General features: G+C 32.6%; 1 long non-coding RNA gene across 2 annotated transcripts; it reads left to right on the forward strand.

Annotated features, from left to right (window-relative positions):
• The first annotated feature begins 1,638 nt into the window (after positions 1 to 1,638).
• LOC135125491 (uncharacterized) lies at positions 1,639 to 5,075 on the forward strand. Of its 2 annotated transcripts, XR_010279890.1 has the most exons (4): positions 1,642 to 3,764; positions 3,815 to 3,953; positions 4,005 to 4,444; positions 4,495 to 5,075. It is a non-coding gene; the product is annotated as an uncharacterized LOC135125491 (long non-coding RNA). The 2 variants fall into 2 exon arrangements; XR_010279889.1 differs by having other exon boundaries at positions 1,639 to 3,764; positions 3,815 to 4,444.
• Positions 5,076 to 12,733: the final 7,658 nt, after the last annotated feature.

A 12,733-nucleotide genomic window follows, 5' to 3' on the forward strand; every position in this document is an offset into this window, starting at 1 on the left:
TGAGCCTAAAATACTTGATTTTTGACCATTATTCTTGCTATACCACACGAAAATAGTATAAATAAAAATAAATAATTGGCTGAATGTTGAACTATCTAACCTAAAATTATTTTCATCTTTTGTAGACTTTGGCCTCACAGAATCGTAGAGAACAACTTTCAAACTTACAACCCAAGCTAAAATTAACTTAATAGCAGTTATTTTAATGACAAATAAGAGAAATAAACCTACAAGAAAAAGTCATAATTGTGTTATTAATTTTGAAGTAACTATTAAAAAAATCTAAAGATTGTGATGCCAAAAGTTACTTTAAATCAAATAATGGCTTTCATCCATAGAAACTTTTGGCCTCATAATTACATGACGAATAACTTTCGGACTCATGTGCTAACATACATTAAAGTACAAGGTACATGAATAAATCTAAAATCGGAGACCCAAAATTTGGACAAATCGAGGCAGTAAAATTCATGTGAATCAATATTCGGTGCTATATAATCAGGCACACCCCCAAGTGTAAAGATTCAGATTTTTTCAATAATACGAAACATTTTGTATGAAGTTAAGACAAAATTAGACTGTGAATGGTAGAAGTATCTGTAGACTCATTCATAAAAATATTTTTTTATTCAAAGTTAAAGTGATAATTTAAATTTTTTAAGTAGTATAAATAAAAACAAATAATTGGCTGAATGTTTAACCATCTAACCTAAAATTACTTTCTTCTTTTGTAGACTTTGGCCTCACAGAATCGTAGAAAACAACTTTCAAACTTACAACCCAAGCTAAAATTAACTTAATAGCAGTTATTTTAATAACAGATAAGAGAAATAAACCTAAAAGAAAAAGTCATAATTGTGTTATTAATTGTGAAGTAACTATTAAAAAAATCTAAAGATTGTGATGCCAAAAGTTACTTTAAATCAAATAATGGCTTTCATCCATAGAAACTTTTGGCCTCATAATTTCGGACTCATGTGCTAACATATCTTAAAGTACTAGGAACATGATTAAATCTAAAATCGGAAACCCAAAATTTGGTCAAATCGAGGCAGTAAAATTCATGTGAGGCAATATTCGATGCTATATATTCAGGCACACCCCCAAGTGTAAAGATTCAGATTTTTTCCATAAGACGAAACATTTTCAATGAGGTTAAGACAAATATTGGTGGATTGAGAAATAAATCTAAGAAATAAATTCATAATGATGTTGTTAAGTGTAAAATACCTATGAAAAAAGATCTAAAGACTGTGATGCCAAAAGTTACTTTAAGTCAAATAATAGTTTTCATCCATAGCAACATTTAGCCTCATAATTGCATGTTAGGTAACTTTCGGACTCGTGCGCTTCGTATATGTGAAAACAGGTAATTAACCCATCATTCCGGGCACAATTTTGTTTTTGGAACGAAGTACTAGATTAATAAATTTAAAATTGGAAACCCGAAATTTCAACACAAGCCGGTGAAATTCATGAGGTGTATTATTTCAAGATATGGATTCGTAAAATTTAAGGCACAATCTCAACATTCAAATTGTAATTGATAGACTCCGGCTTTATCTAGTTAAGTAATTTTATCTTTGTTGTTCAGTAACTGATTTCTGGTTGAATTAATTTTTATAAATGAAATATTAACATTTTTATTCACTCTATTTAGTATGTTTTTAATTTTGTAAGATAATGTTTCAATAAAATCCAGAAAATAATATCTACCTATGTCTTCCTTAGTATCATGGTCCGTTTTGAACAACGAGCAACATTGTTTTTTTTTTAATTTTGTATCTTATTTTGTCAATTAGATTGTGGATTAATTTTACTTTAAAGTCATTATTTATTGCAATTTGTTTTATGGACTGAAGTTCTTTATTATAGTTTTCATGGTTTAGATTAGAATTGAACAATATTTCAATTAAAGATGCAAAAGTTGATATTTTATGAATCCATAGGTGGTTGGAAGAATTGCAAATAATGTTGTCTGTGTATGTTTTATTGGCCCAATATCTTACAAAATTAAAAACATTCTTGGAGAAATATTAAACACGAGAGGCCAAAAGTTGCTATAAACGAAGTCATTCTTTTCATCTTTAGTACACTTTGACCCCATATGGATTCATACAAAACAACTTTCAGGCTCACAGTCCAAGGGGACATTAAATTAGTAACCCTTGTTTTAAGAATACCAAATCGTCTTTCAAATATCGGCGGATTGAGAAATTAATAAATCAAAGGGACAGATTTATAATTATGTTGTTTACTGTGGAGTATCTACGAAAAAAATCCAAAGACTGTGATTCCAAAAGTTAATTTAAATCAAATAATAGTTTTTATCCATAGCAACATTTGGGTTCATAATTACTGCTCCATTAAAATATTAAACTGGTTTTTCAAATTTCGCTTGTTTCTTGGATAAAATAATATAAAATACGAGAGGCCAAAAATTGCTACAAATGTAATTAATGATTATAAAAGAGTATAAGTAATTATTTTCATCTTTAGTACACTTTTGTCACACAAATTCATACAAAACAACTTTCAGGTTCACAACTCAAGCTAAAGTTAAATTAATTGTCGTTGTTTTAAGATTATCAAATTGTGATTCAAATACCGGAAGAAAGAAAAACAAATCTAAGAAACAATTTCATGGTGATACTATTAACTGTAAAGTACCCATGAAAAAAATCTAAAGAATGCGATATCAAAAGTTACTTTATATCAAATAATACATTTCATGCATAGTAACATTTGATCTTATAATTACATGTTTCGGAATAATGAGCTTCATATCTATCATTTCAAGTACAATTTTTGTTTTTGGAAATGAAATTCCAAGTGATTAGAAAATAAAACAGAAGCTCAAAAATGTATGGAAACGATGCATGACGTTCCAAGATATTAATTCCTAAAATTTAAAGCACACCCTTAAGCAAATATCCAGATTGGCTCCATAAGTAGAAAAATAATTTAAGAGATTAACAAAAACTTGTACTGCTAATTGTAGAAGTGCCTGTACACACAACCATAAAAGTAAATTTCTTACTCCAACTTAAACTGGTATTTTAAAATTGACATGTACGCCTTTCTTGGAGAAATATAAAAAGAGAGGTTAAAAGCTGCTAAAAAATAGTAATGTTTCTTTTTTCGAAATCGCGCAGTAATGTGCTTTTTCTATGTTCAAAAATCGGCACAGAAATTAAATGCGGTGTTGTCATATTAGTATTATCTACCTCCACAATTACATTTTACAAGGTTATAAATTGTTTTTCGGTTTAGCAGTAATTCTATACTCTTTGATAACCCTTTTTATTAGTTATTAGAAACACATCCGGTTTATTAATTTTATAAATATAATTTATTAACTAAATTTGCGCGTAATCTCGCAACGTCGCAACCTTGCATGGCAACAGCGGATTTCTTGAAGTGCAGCGACATTCTATGGCAGCGAACAATGTGTATCCACATAACCTGTAATAAGTTTTTGTTCGGTGCAGAAACAACCATGGAAAACATTATATGGAGAATATCTCATTTTGCATACGAGTATTTCGCTGAAAAAGAAAATTCTGTGAAATCAACATTTTGGGCTACATAGTCGTTGTTAAAGTCAACTCTGTTAATATAAAACAGCATAGATATAATCTAAGTACACCAAGTTCTCAAGCAAAAAATATAGGTTATGTTTCCCAGAAATCAAATATATTTACAAGAGAAAACTTACGAAAATTTTTAACAGAGTCCCGTGATTAATGTACCTAATGTCAAAGGTAATCTCAAAGAAGGTCAATCACATTGTCTATAAAACATAATGTTTTAGGTATATTTTTTATTCGAAGTTGTAGGAGTATGCGGAAAGGAAGAATTTGAACAATTTTCTTGTATCTACATAACCTATAATAAGCTTTTATTATTATTACAGAACAGATTATTAGCTTACATGCCCATTTTAAATGAAAGTATGAAGCATACCTCTTATTTTTCGGCACTTTTAATATTTTTGCTTGCAGAAAGATCTGCAGCAATTGCAAAATAGAGATGGATAGCAATAATAACAAGCAGTTTACATGCATTCGACCGAACTTGCAAAAACTGGCAGATAATATATCAAATTTATTACCTAAAAACTCAGCCACAGTTTATGAAAAGCGGTATGAATTTTTTTTTTTTTTTGCGCAGAAACAACCATGCAAAATATATGGAGAACACCTCATTGCATACGAGTATTTCGCTGAAAAAGCAAATTCTGTGAAATCTTTAACACTTTGGGCTGCATAGTCGTAGTTAAAGTCAACTCTGTTAATAAAAAACAGCATAGATATATCTAAGTACACCAAGTTTTCAAGCAAAAAATATAGGTTACATTGCCAAGAAATCAAATATATTTACAAGAGAAGACTTACCAAAATTTTTAACAGAAGCCCGTGATTAAATGTACACGATGTTAAAGGTGATCTCAAACAAGGTCAATCACATTGTCTATAAATCATTATGTTTTAGGTTTATTTTTTATTAGAAGTTGTAGGAGCATGTGGAATGGATAAATTGAAAAATAATGACGGCATTCAAGACAAAAACGATACGCTAATAATTAAAATTCCAACGTCTAAAACTGGCAAAGCACGAGAATTTACAAATATGTGTAAAAATATTTATCCAATTGAAATATAGTAAAAATACCTAATTTTAAGACCGCACCATACACCAGACAAATCATTATTTATACATTACATTTGGATAGTGAATGCAGCAGCTGCTGCATTGTACAAATATACCTGCAAACACACTGTAACAAATTATGCAGACACCTCTTTTGACTAAAAGATATATATTTAACTTTATCCATACGTTGTCAACTTTGTTAATAATTGCAATCTCTAACTTCAAAAGAAATATGAATAATCTACTTTGGTGTTTTATAGTAGTATTAAATGTTCATAGAATATAATTGCACTTACTACGAAGTAAGCTTTCCTAGTTTTAAGTTGTTTTCTTTTCTCTTTGATTATCTTAATTTCTTCAGCCTCTATGTGGCTGTTTTAATTCCAAAAAATTGTTTCTGAATAAACTGATTCATACCACTTTTTCTTTCTTTTACTCGAAAACAGTTTAAACTATAACTCCAAATATTTACCTACTTTACAACGTGTCAAGCATTCGGTTGTTGTAAATGATGCAACCATAAATACAAATTTGAACACTGATATGACAGGTTTGAGGCTAGGATGTGGTTTTCATATACTCCCATTACTTGTTGCCTAAATCTGGCGCGAGGCCAAAAGTTATTATTGACGTATATATATATATATAATCCGTTTACCCTCTTTTACCCATTGGGTGTCGAGGGGGGAGACGCACCGAGCCGCTCAGATAGGTATGGCGATCTTGGCCACCCATCCACAAAGTGACTGCGGGCAGCGTTGCTTCATGAGCATTATCGCTGCGCCGCGCTAGGGACTATCTGAGCCGTACTGCTCCCATCAATAAAATAACGAAACAATTTACTCACGTATACGGCAACTAAAAATCGTTTATGTATAAACATTCTTAATTTAAGATGACAAGCGTAACAGCATAATTGCATGAGAGTCAAACAGAGAAACTGTAAACAAAACGACCATCGGTTTTATTGCTTCGACTTCCGCTTATTATATAAAACATTGGGTTTTATTTTAATTCTTGACGGTGAAATTCACAATTGGTTGATTATAAACATGTCTATTTCACATTCGCGGAACCAAGTGAACGAAAAAAACAAATGCAGGTCTGTAATGTTAAAGTCGATGTAAATAAGCGTGCTACCTTTATGTTTCAACCGAGTTTTTCCTTTAACAAATTTTGTGTCTACCAAATTGGGTTGGTTGGGGTGTAATACTAATAATAAGTGTTGCCTTTAATTTAATCAATAAAATAAATTGACTTCATTAATTTTTTTGAACCACCTCTTAAGAAAATCTAAAAAATATGAATGGAATGATAAATCACAAGTACAAACTCATCATATTTTTTGCATTTTAGATAGGATTTATTCAGCAAAATTTCAGGGTGACGTCATCAATTTTTTTAGGAGGGATGAACAAATACATTTTGAACAAAAGTTTACCATGCTTATAATAACTTTAAGATATTCCCAAGATTTCAAAGCATTCGGTTTTGTAATTCCTGATTAAGTCGATAAAATAAATTCACGCCTTCATTAATTTTTTTGAGTCACCCTGCATATGCAAACCCAAAAATATGAATGGAATGATAAATCACAAGTACAGACTCATCATATTTTGTACATTTTAGATACGATTTATTCGGCAAACTTTTGAGCTGACGTCATCAGTTTTTTGTAGAAGATAACCAAATATATTTTGACTAAAAATTTATTATGCTCTTTATAACCTTAAAACATCTGCAAGATTTCAAAGCATTCGGTTCTGTAGTTCCTGATTAAATCAATAAAATAAATGTACGCATTCATTAATTTTTTTGAGTCACCCTGTATATGCAAATCGAAAAAATTTGAATGGAATGATAAATCACAAGAAGAGACTCACCATATTTTGTACATTTTAGATAGGATTTATTCAGCAAAATTTTGTGGTGACGTCATAATTTTTTTAGGGGGGACGACCAAACACGTTTTGATCAAAAATTTACCATGCTTATGATAATTTTAAAATATCTTCAAGATTTCGAAGCATTCGGTTTTGTAGTTCCTGAGTAAATCAGTAAAATAAATTTACGCTTTCATTTATTTTCTTGAATCACCCTGTATATGCAAATCCAAAAAATATGAATGGAGTGATAGATCACAAGTACAGACTGATCATATTTTGTACATTTTAGATATGATTTATTCGGCAAATTTTCGAGCTGACGTCATCAAGTTTTTGGAGGGGATAAGCAAATATATTTTGACTAAACATTTATTATGCTCTTTATAACCTTAAAACATGTGCAAGATGTCAGAGCATTCCGTTTTGTAGTTCCTCATTAAATCAATAAAATATATTTACGCATTAATTAATTTTTTTGAGTCACTCTGTATATGCAAATCCAAAAAATATGAACGGAGTGATAAATGACAAGTACAGGCTCATCATATTTTGTACATTTTAGATATGATTTTTTCGGCAAACTTTTGAGCTGACGTCATCAAGTTTTTGGAGGGGATAAGCAAATATTTTTTGACTAAAGATTTATGATGCTCTTTATAGCCTTAAAACATCTGCAACATTTCAAAGCATTCTGGTTAGCAGATTAAAAATTAAATTTCAAAATGTTGTTTTATAATTTTGATTTTTTTTCCAAAAATCTGGACGTTTCGGGTGAAAAGTCGATTCAGAGTTGTAAACTACATGTGTAGGACTATGTTATTTTATACAATTGAAAACCCATTTACTATGTACAATTTTGAAGTGACGTCATCGCATTAGTGGTGGGGATGATTAGACAAATTTTGGTTAGCGTTTTACCATCTACATGATATTCTTAATATAAGTACAAAATTTCACAACAATCGGTCGAGTACTTTCGGAGATTATCTGTCTAATAAAAATCCGGGACGGCAGACGGACGGACAGACGGACGGACGGACGGACAGACGGACAGACGGACAGACAGACGGAAATGGGAGACCTATTTCTTCGTCTTCTAGGGGTCATGAAAGATCGAGAAAACGTAAAAGTAGAGAGTCGGCCGACGGACCCGATTACAATACTTCCTTTGCTTACGCTCGGGAAGTAAAAATCGACAAAAATACAGTTTCTAGCTAAAATTTGATGGTTTCGTTGCTCTTTCCGAGCCCGTTGGGTTTCTGATGTGCTTAAAACTACAAGAAAACACTTCAAAAGTGATGTTTCAGAAGAATTTTAACAGTTTTCTTGTATCTACGAACGCCAGAATGCATAAAATTGACCTAAACGTCTCCTTTTCCTATTCTGAGTCGATTCTGCATGCTTTAAGTGTGTTTGGTGGCTCAGAACCATCAAAAATCGTTGAAATATAGTTCAAATTCAATAAAAATCGACAAAAATACAGTTTCTAGCTAAAATTTGATGGTTTCGTTGCACTTTCCGAGCCCGTAGGGTATCTGAGTGGCTTAAAAGTACAAGAAAACACTTCAAAAGTGACGTTTCTGAAGAATTTTAACAGTTTTCTTGTATCTACGAACGCCAGAATGCATAAAATTGACCTAAACGACTCCTTTTCCTATTCTGAGTCGATTCTGCATGCTTTAAGTGTGTTTGGTGGCTCAGAACCATCAAAAATCGTTGAAATATAGTTCAAATTCAATAAAAATCGACAAAAATACAGTTTCTAGCTAAAATTTGATGGTTTCGTTGCACTTTCCGAGCCCGTAGGGTATCTGAGTGGCTTAAAAGTACAAGAAAACACTTCAAAAGTGACGTTTCTGAAGAATTTTAACAGTTTTCTTGTATCTACGAACGCCAGAATGCATAAAATTGACCTAAACTTCTCCTTTTCCTATTCTGAGTCGATTCTGCATGCTTTAAGTGTGTTTGGTGGCTCAGAACCATCAAAAATCGTTGAAATATAGTTCAAATTCAATAAAAATCGATAAAAATACAGTTTCTAGCTAAAATTTGATGGTTTCGTTGCACTTTCCGAGCCCGTAGGGTATCTGAGTGGCTTAAAAGTACAAGAAAACACTTCAAAAGTGACGTTTCTGAAGAATTTTAACAGTTTTCTTGTATCTACGAACGCCAGAATGCATAAAATTGACCTAAACGACTCCTTTTCCTATTCTGAGTCGATTCTGCATGCTATAAGTGTGTTTGGTGGCTCAGAACCATCAAAAATCGTTGAAATATAGTTCAAATTCAATAAAAATCGACAAAAATACAGTTTCTAGCTAAAATTTGATGGTTTCGTTGCACTTTCCGAGCCCGTAGGGTATCTGAGTGGCTTAAGAGTACAAGAAAACACTTCAAAAGTGACGTTTCTGAAGAATTTTAACAGTTTTCTTGTATCTACGAACGCCAGAATGCATAAAATTGACCTAAACGTCTCCTTTTCCTATTCTGAGTCGATTCTCCATTCTTTAAGTGTGTTTGGTGGCTCAGAACCATCAAAAATCGTTGAAATATAGTTCAAATTCAATAAAAATCGACAAAAATACAGTTTCTAGCTAAAATTTGATGGTTTCGTTGCACTTTCCGAGCCCGTAGGGTATCTGAGTGGCTTAAAAGTACAAGAAAACACTTCAAAAGTGACGTTTCTGAAGAATTTTAACAGTTTTCTTGTATCTACGAACGCCAGAATGCATTAAATTGACCTAAACGTCTCCTTTTCCTATTCTGAGTCGATTCTGCATGCTTTAAGTGTGTTTGGTGGCTCAGAACCATCAAAAATCGTTGAAATATAGTTCAAATTCAATAAAAATCGACAAAAATACAGTTTCTAGCTAAAATTTGATGGTTTCGTTGCACTTTCCGAGCCCGTTGGGTATCTGAGTGGCTTAAAAGTACAAGAAAACACTTCAAAAATGACGTTTCTGAAGAATTTTAACAGTTTTCTTGTATCTACGAACGCCAGAATGCATAAAATTGACCTAAACGACTCCTTTTCCTATTCTGAGTCGATTCTGCATGCTTTAAGTGTGTTTGGTGGCTCAGAACCATCAAAAATCGTTGAAATATAGTTCAAATTCAATAAAAATCGACAAAAATACAGTTTCTAGCTAAAATTTGATGGTTTCGTTGCACTTTCCGAGCCCGTAGGGTATCTGAGTGGCTTAAAAGTACAAGAAAACACTTCAAAAGTGACGTTTCTGAAGAATTTTAACAGTTTTCTTGTATCTACGAACGCCAGAATGCATAAAATTGACCTAAACTTCTCCTTTTCCTATTCTGAGTCGATTCTGCATGCTTTAAGTGTGTTTGGTGGCTCAGAACCATCAAAAATCGTTGAAATATAGTTCAAATTCAATAAAAATCGATAAAAATACAGTTTCTAGCTAAAATTTGATGGTTTCGTTGCACTTTCCGAGCCCGTAGGGTATCTGAGTGGCTTAAAAGTACAAGAAAACACTTCAAAAGTGACGTTTCTGAAGAATTTTAACAGTTTTCTTGTATCTACGAACGCCAGAATGCATAAAATTGACCTAAACGACTCCTTTTCCTATTCTGAGTCGATTCTGCATGCTATAAGTGTGTTTGGTGGCTCAGAACCATCAAAAATCGTTGAAATATAGTTCAAATTCAATAAAAATCGACAAAAATACAGTTTCTAGCTAAAATTTGATGGTTTCGTTGCACTTTCCGAGCCCGTAGGGTATCTGAGTGGCTTAAAAGTACAAGAAAACACTTCAAAAGTGACGTTTCTGAAGAATTTTAACAGTTTTCTTGTATCTACGAACGCCAGAATGCATAAAATTGACCTAAACGTCTCCTTTTCCTATTCTGAGTCGATTCTCCATTCTTTAAGTGTGTTTGGTGGCTCAGAACCATCAAAAATCGTTGAAATATAGTTCAAATTCAATAAAAATCGACAAAAATACAGTTTCTAGCTAAAATTTGATGGTTTCGTTGCACTTTCCGAGCCCGTAGGGTATCTGAGTGGCTTAAAAGTACAAGAAAACACTTCAAAAGTGACGTTTCTGAAGAATTTTAACAGTTTTCTTGTATCTACGAACGCCAGAATGCATAAAATTGACCTAAACGTCTCCTTTTCCTATTCTGAGTTGATTCTGCATGCTTTAAGTGTGTTTGGTGGCTCAGAACCATCAAAAATCGTTGAAATATAGTTCAAATTCAATAAAAATCGACAAAAATACAGTTTCTAGCTAAAATTTGATGGTTTCGTTGCACTTTCCGAGCCCGTAGGGTATCTGAGTGGCTTAAAAGTACAAGAAAACAATTCAAAAGTGACGTTTCTGAAGAATTTTAACAGTTTTCTTGTATCTACGAACGCCAGAATGCATAAAATTGACCTAAACGTCTGCTTTTCCTATTCTGAGTTGATTCTGCATGCTTTAAGTGTGTTTGGTGGCTCAGAACCATCAAAAATCGTTGAAATATAGTTCAAATTCAATAAAAATCGACAAAAATACAGTTTCTAGCTAAAATTTGATGGTTTCGTTGCACTTTCCGAGCCCGTAGGGTATCTGAGTGGCTTAAAAGTACAAGAAAACACTTCAAAAATGACGTTTCTGAAGAATTTTAACAGTTTTCTTGTATCTACGAACGCCAGAATGCATAAAATTGACCTAAACGTCTCCTTTTCCTATTCTGAGTCGATTCTGCATGCTTTAAGTGTGTTTGGTGGCTCAGAACCATCAAAAATCGTTGAAATATAGTTCAAATTCAATAAAAATCGACAAAAATACAGTTTCTAGCTAAAATTTGATGGTTTCGTTGCACTTTCCGAGCCCATAGGGTATCTGAGTGGCTTAAAAGTACAAGAAAACACTTCAAAAGTGACGTTTCTGAAGAATTTTAACAGTTTTCTTGTATCTACGAACGCCAGAATGCATAAAATTGACCTAAACTTCTCCTTTTCCTATTCTGAGTCGATTCTGCATGCTTTAAGTGTGTTTGGTGGCTCAGAACCATCAAAAATCGTTGAAATATAGTTCAAATTCAATAAAAATCGACAAAAATACAGTTTCTAGCTAAAATTTGATGGTTTCGTTGCACTTTCCGAGCCCGTAGGGTATCTGAGTGGCTTAAAAGTACAAGAAAACACTTCAAAAGTGACGTTTCTGAAGAATTTTAACAGTTTTCTTGTATCTACGAACGCCAGAATGCATAAAATTGACCTAAACGACTCCTTTTCCTATTCTGAGTCGATTCTGCATGCTTTAAGTGTGTTTGGTGGCTCAGAACCATCAAAAATCGTTGAAATATAGTTCAAATTCAATAAAAATCGACAAAAATACAGTTTCTAGCTAAAATTTGATGGTTTCGTTGCACTTTCCGAGCCCGTAGGGTATCTGAGTGGCTTAAAAGTACAAGAAAACACTTCAAAAGTGACGTTTCTGAAGAATTTTAACAGTTTTCTTGTATCTACGAACGCCAGAATGCATTAAATTGACCTAAACGTCTCCTTTTCCTATTCTAAGTCGATTCTGCATGCTTTAAGTGTGCTTGGTGGCTCAGAACCATCAAAAATCGTTGAAATATAGTTCAAATTCAATAAAAATCGACAAAAATACAGTTTCTAGCTAAAATTTGATGGTTTCGTTGCACTTTCCGAGCCCGTAGGGTATCTGAGTGGCTTAAAAGTACAAGAAAACAATTCAAAAGTGACGTTTCTGAAGAATTTTAACAGTTTTCTTGTATCTACGAACGCCAGAATGCATAAAATTGACCTAAACGTCTCCTTTTCCTATTCTGAGTTGATTCTGCATGCTTTAAGTGTGTTTGGTGGCTCAGAACCATCAAAAATCGTTGAAATATAGTTCAAATTCAATAAAAATCGACAAAAATACAGTTTCTAGCTAAAATTTGATGGTTTCGTTGCACTTTCCGAGCCCGTAGGGTATCTGAGTGGCTTAAAAGTACAAGAAAACACTTCAAAAATGACGTTTCTGAAGAATTTTAACAGTTTTCTTGTATCTACGAACGCCAGAATGCATAAAATTGACCTAAACGTCTCCTTTTCCTATTCTGAGTCGATTCTGCATGCTTTAAGTGTGTTTGGTGGCTCAGAACCATCAAAAATCGTTGAAATATAGTTCAAATTCAATAAAAATCGACAAAAATACAGTTTCTAGCTAAAATTT

Source organism: Zophobas morio, unplaced genomic scaffold (assembly GCF_036711695.1).
Source record: "Zophobas morio isolate AGI-343-1 ecotype UQ-CSIRO unplaced genomic scaffold, CSIRO_AGI_Zmor_V1 ptg000008l, whole genome shotgun sequence".
Lineage (NCBI taxonomy): Eukaryota > Metazoa > Arthropoda > Insecta > Coleoptera > Tenebrionidae > Zophobas > Zophobas morio.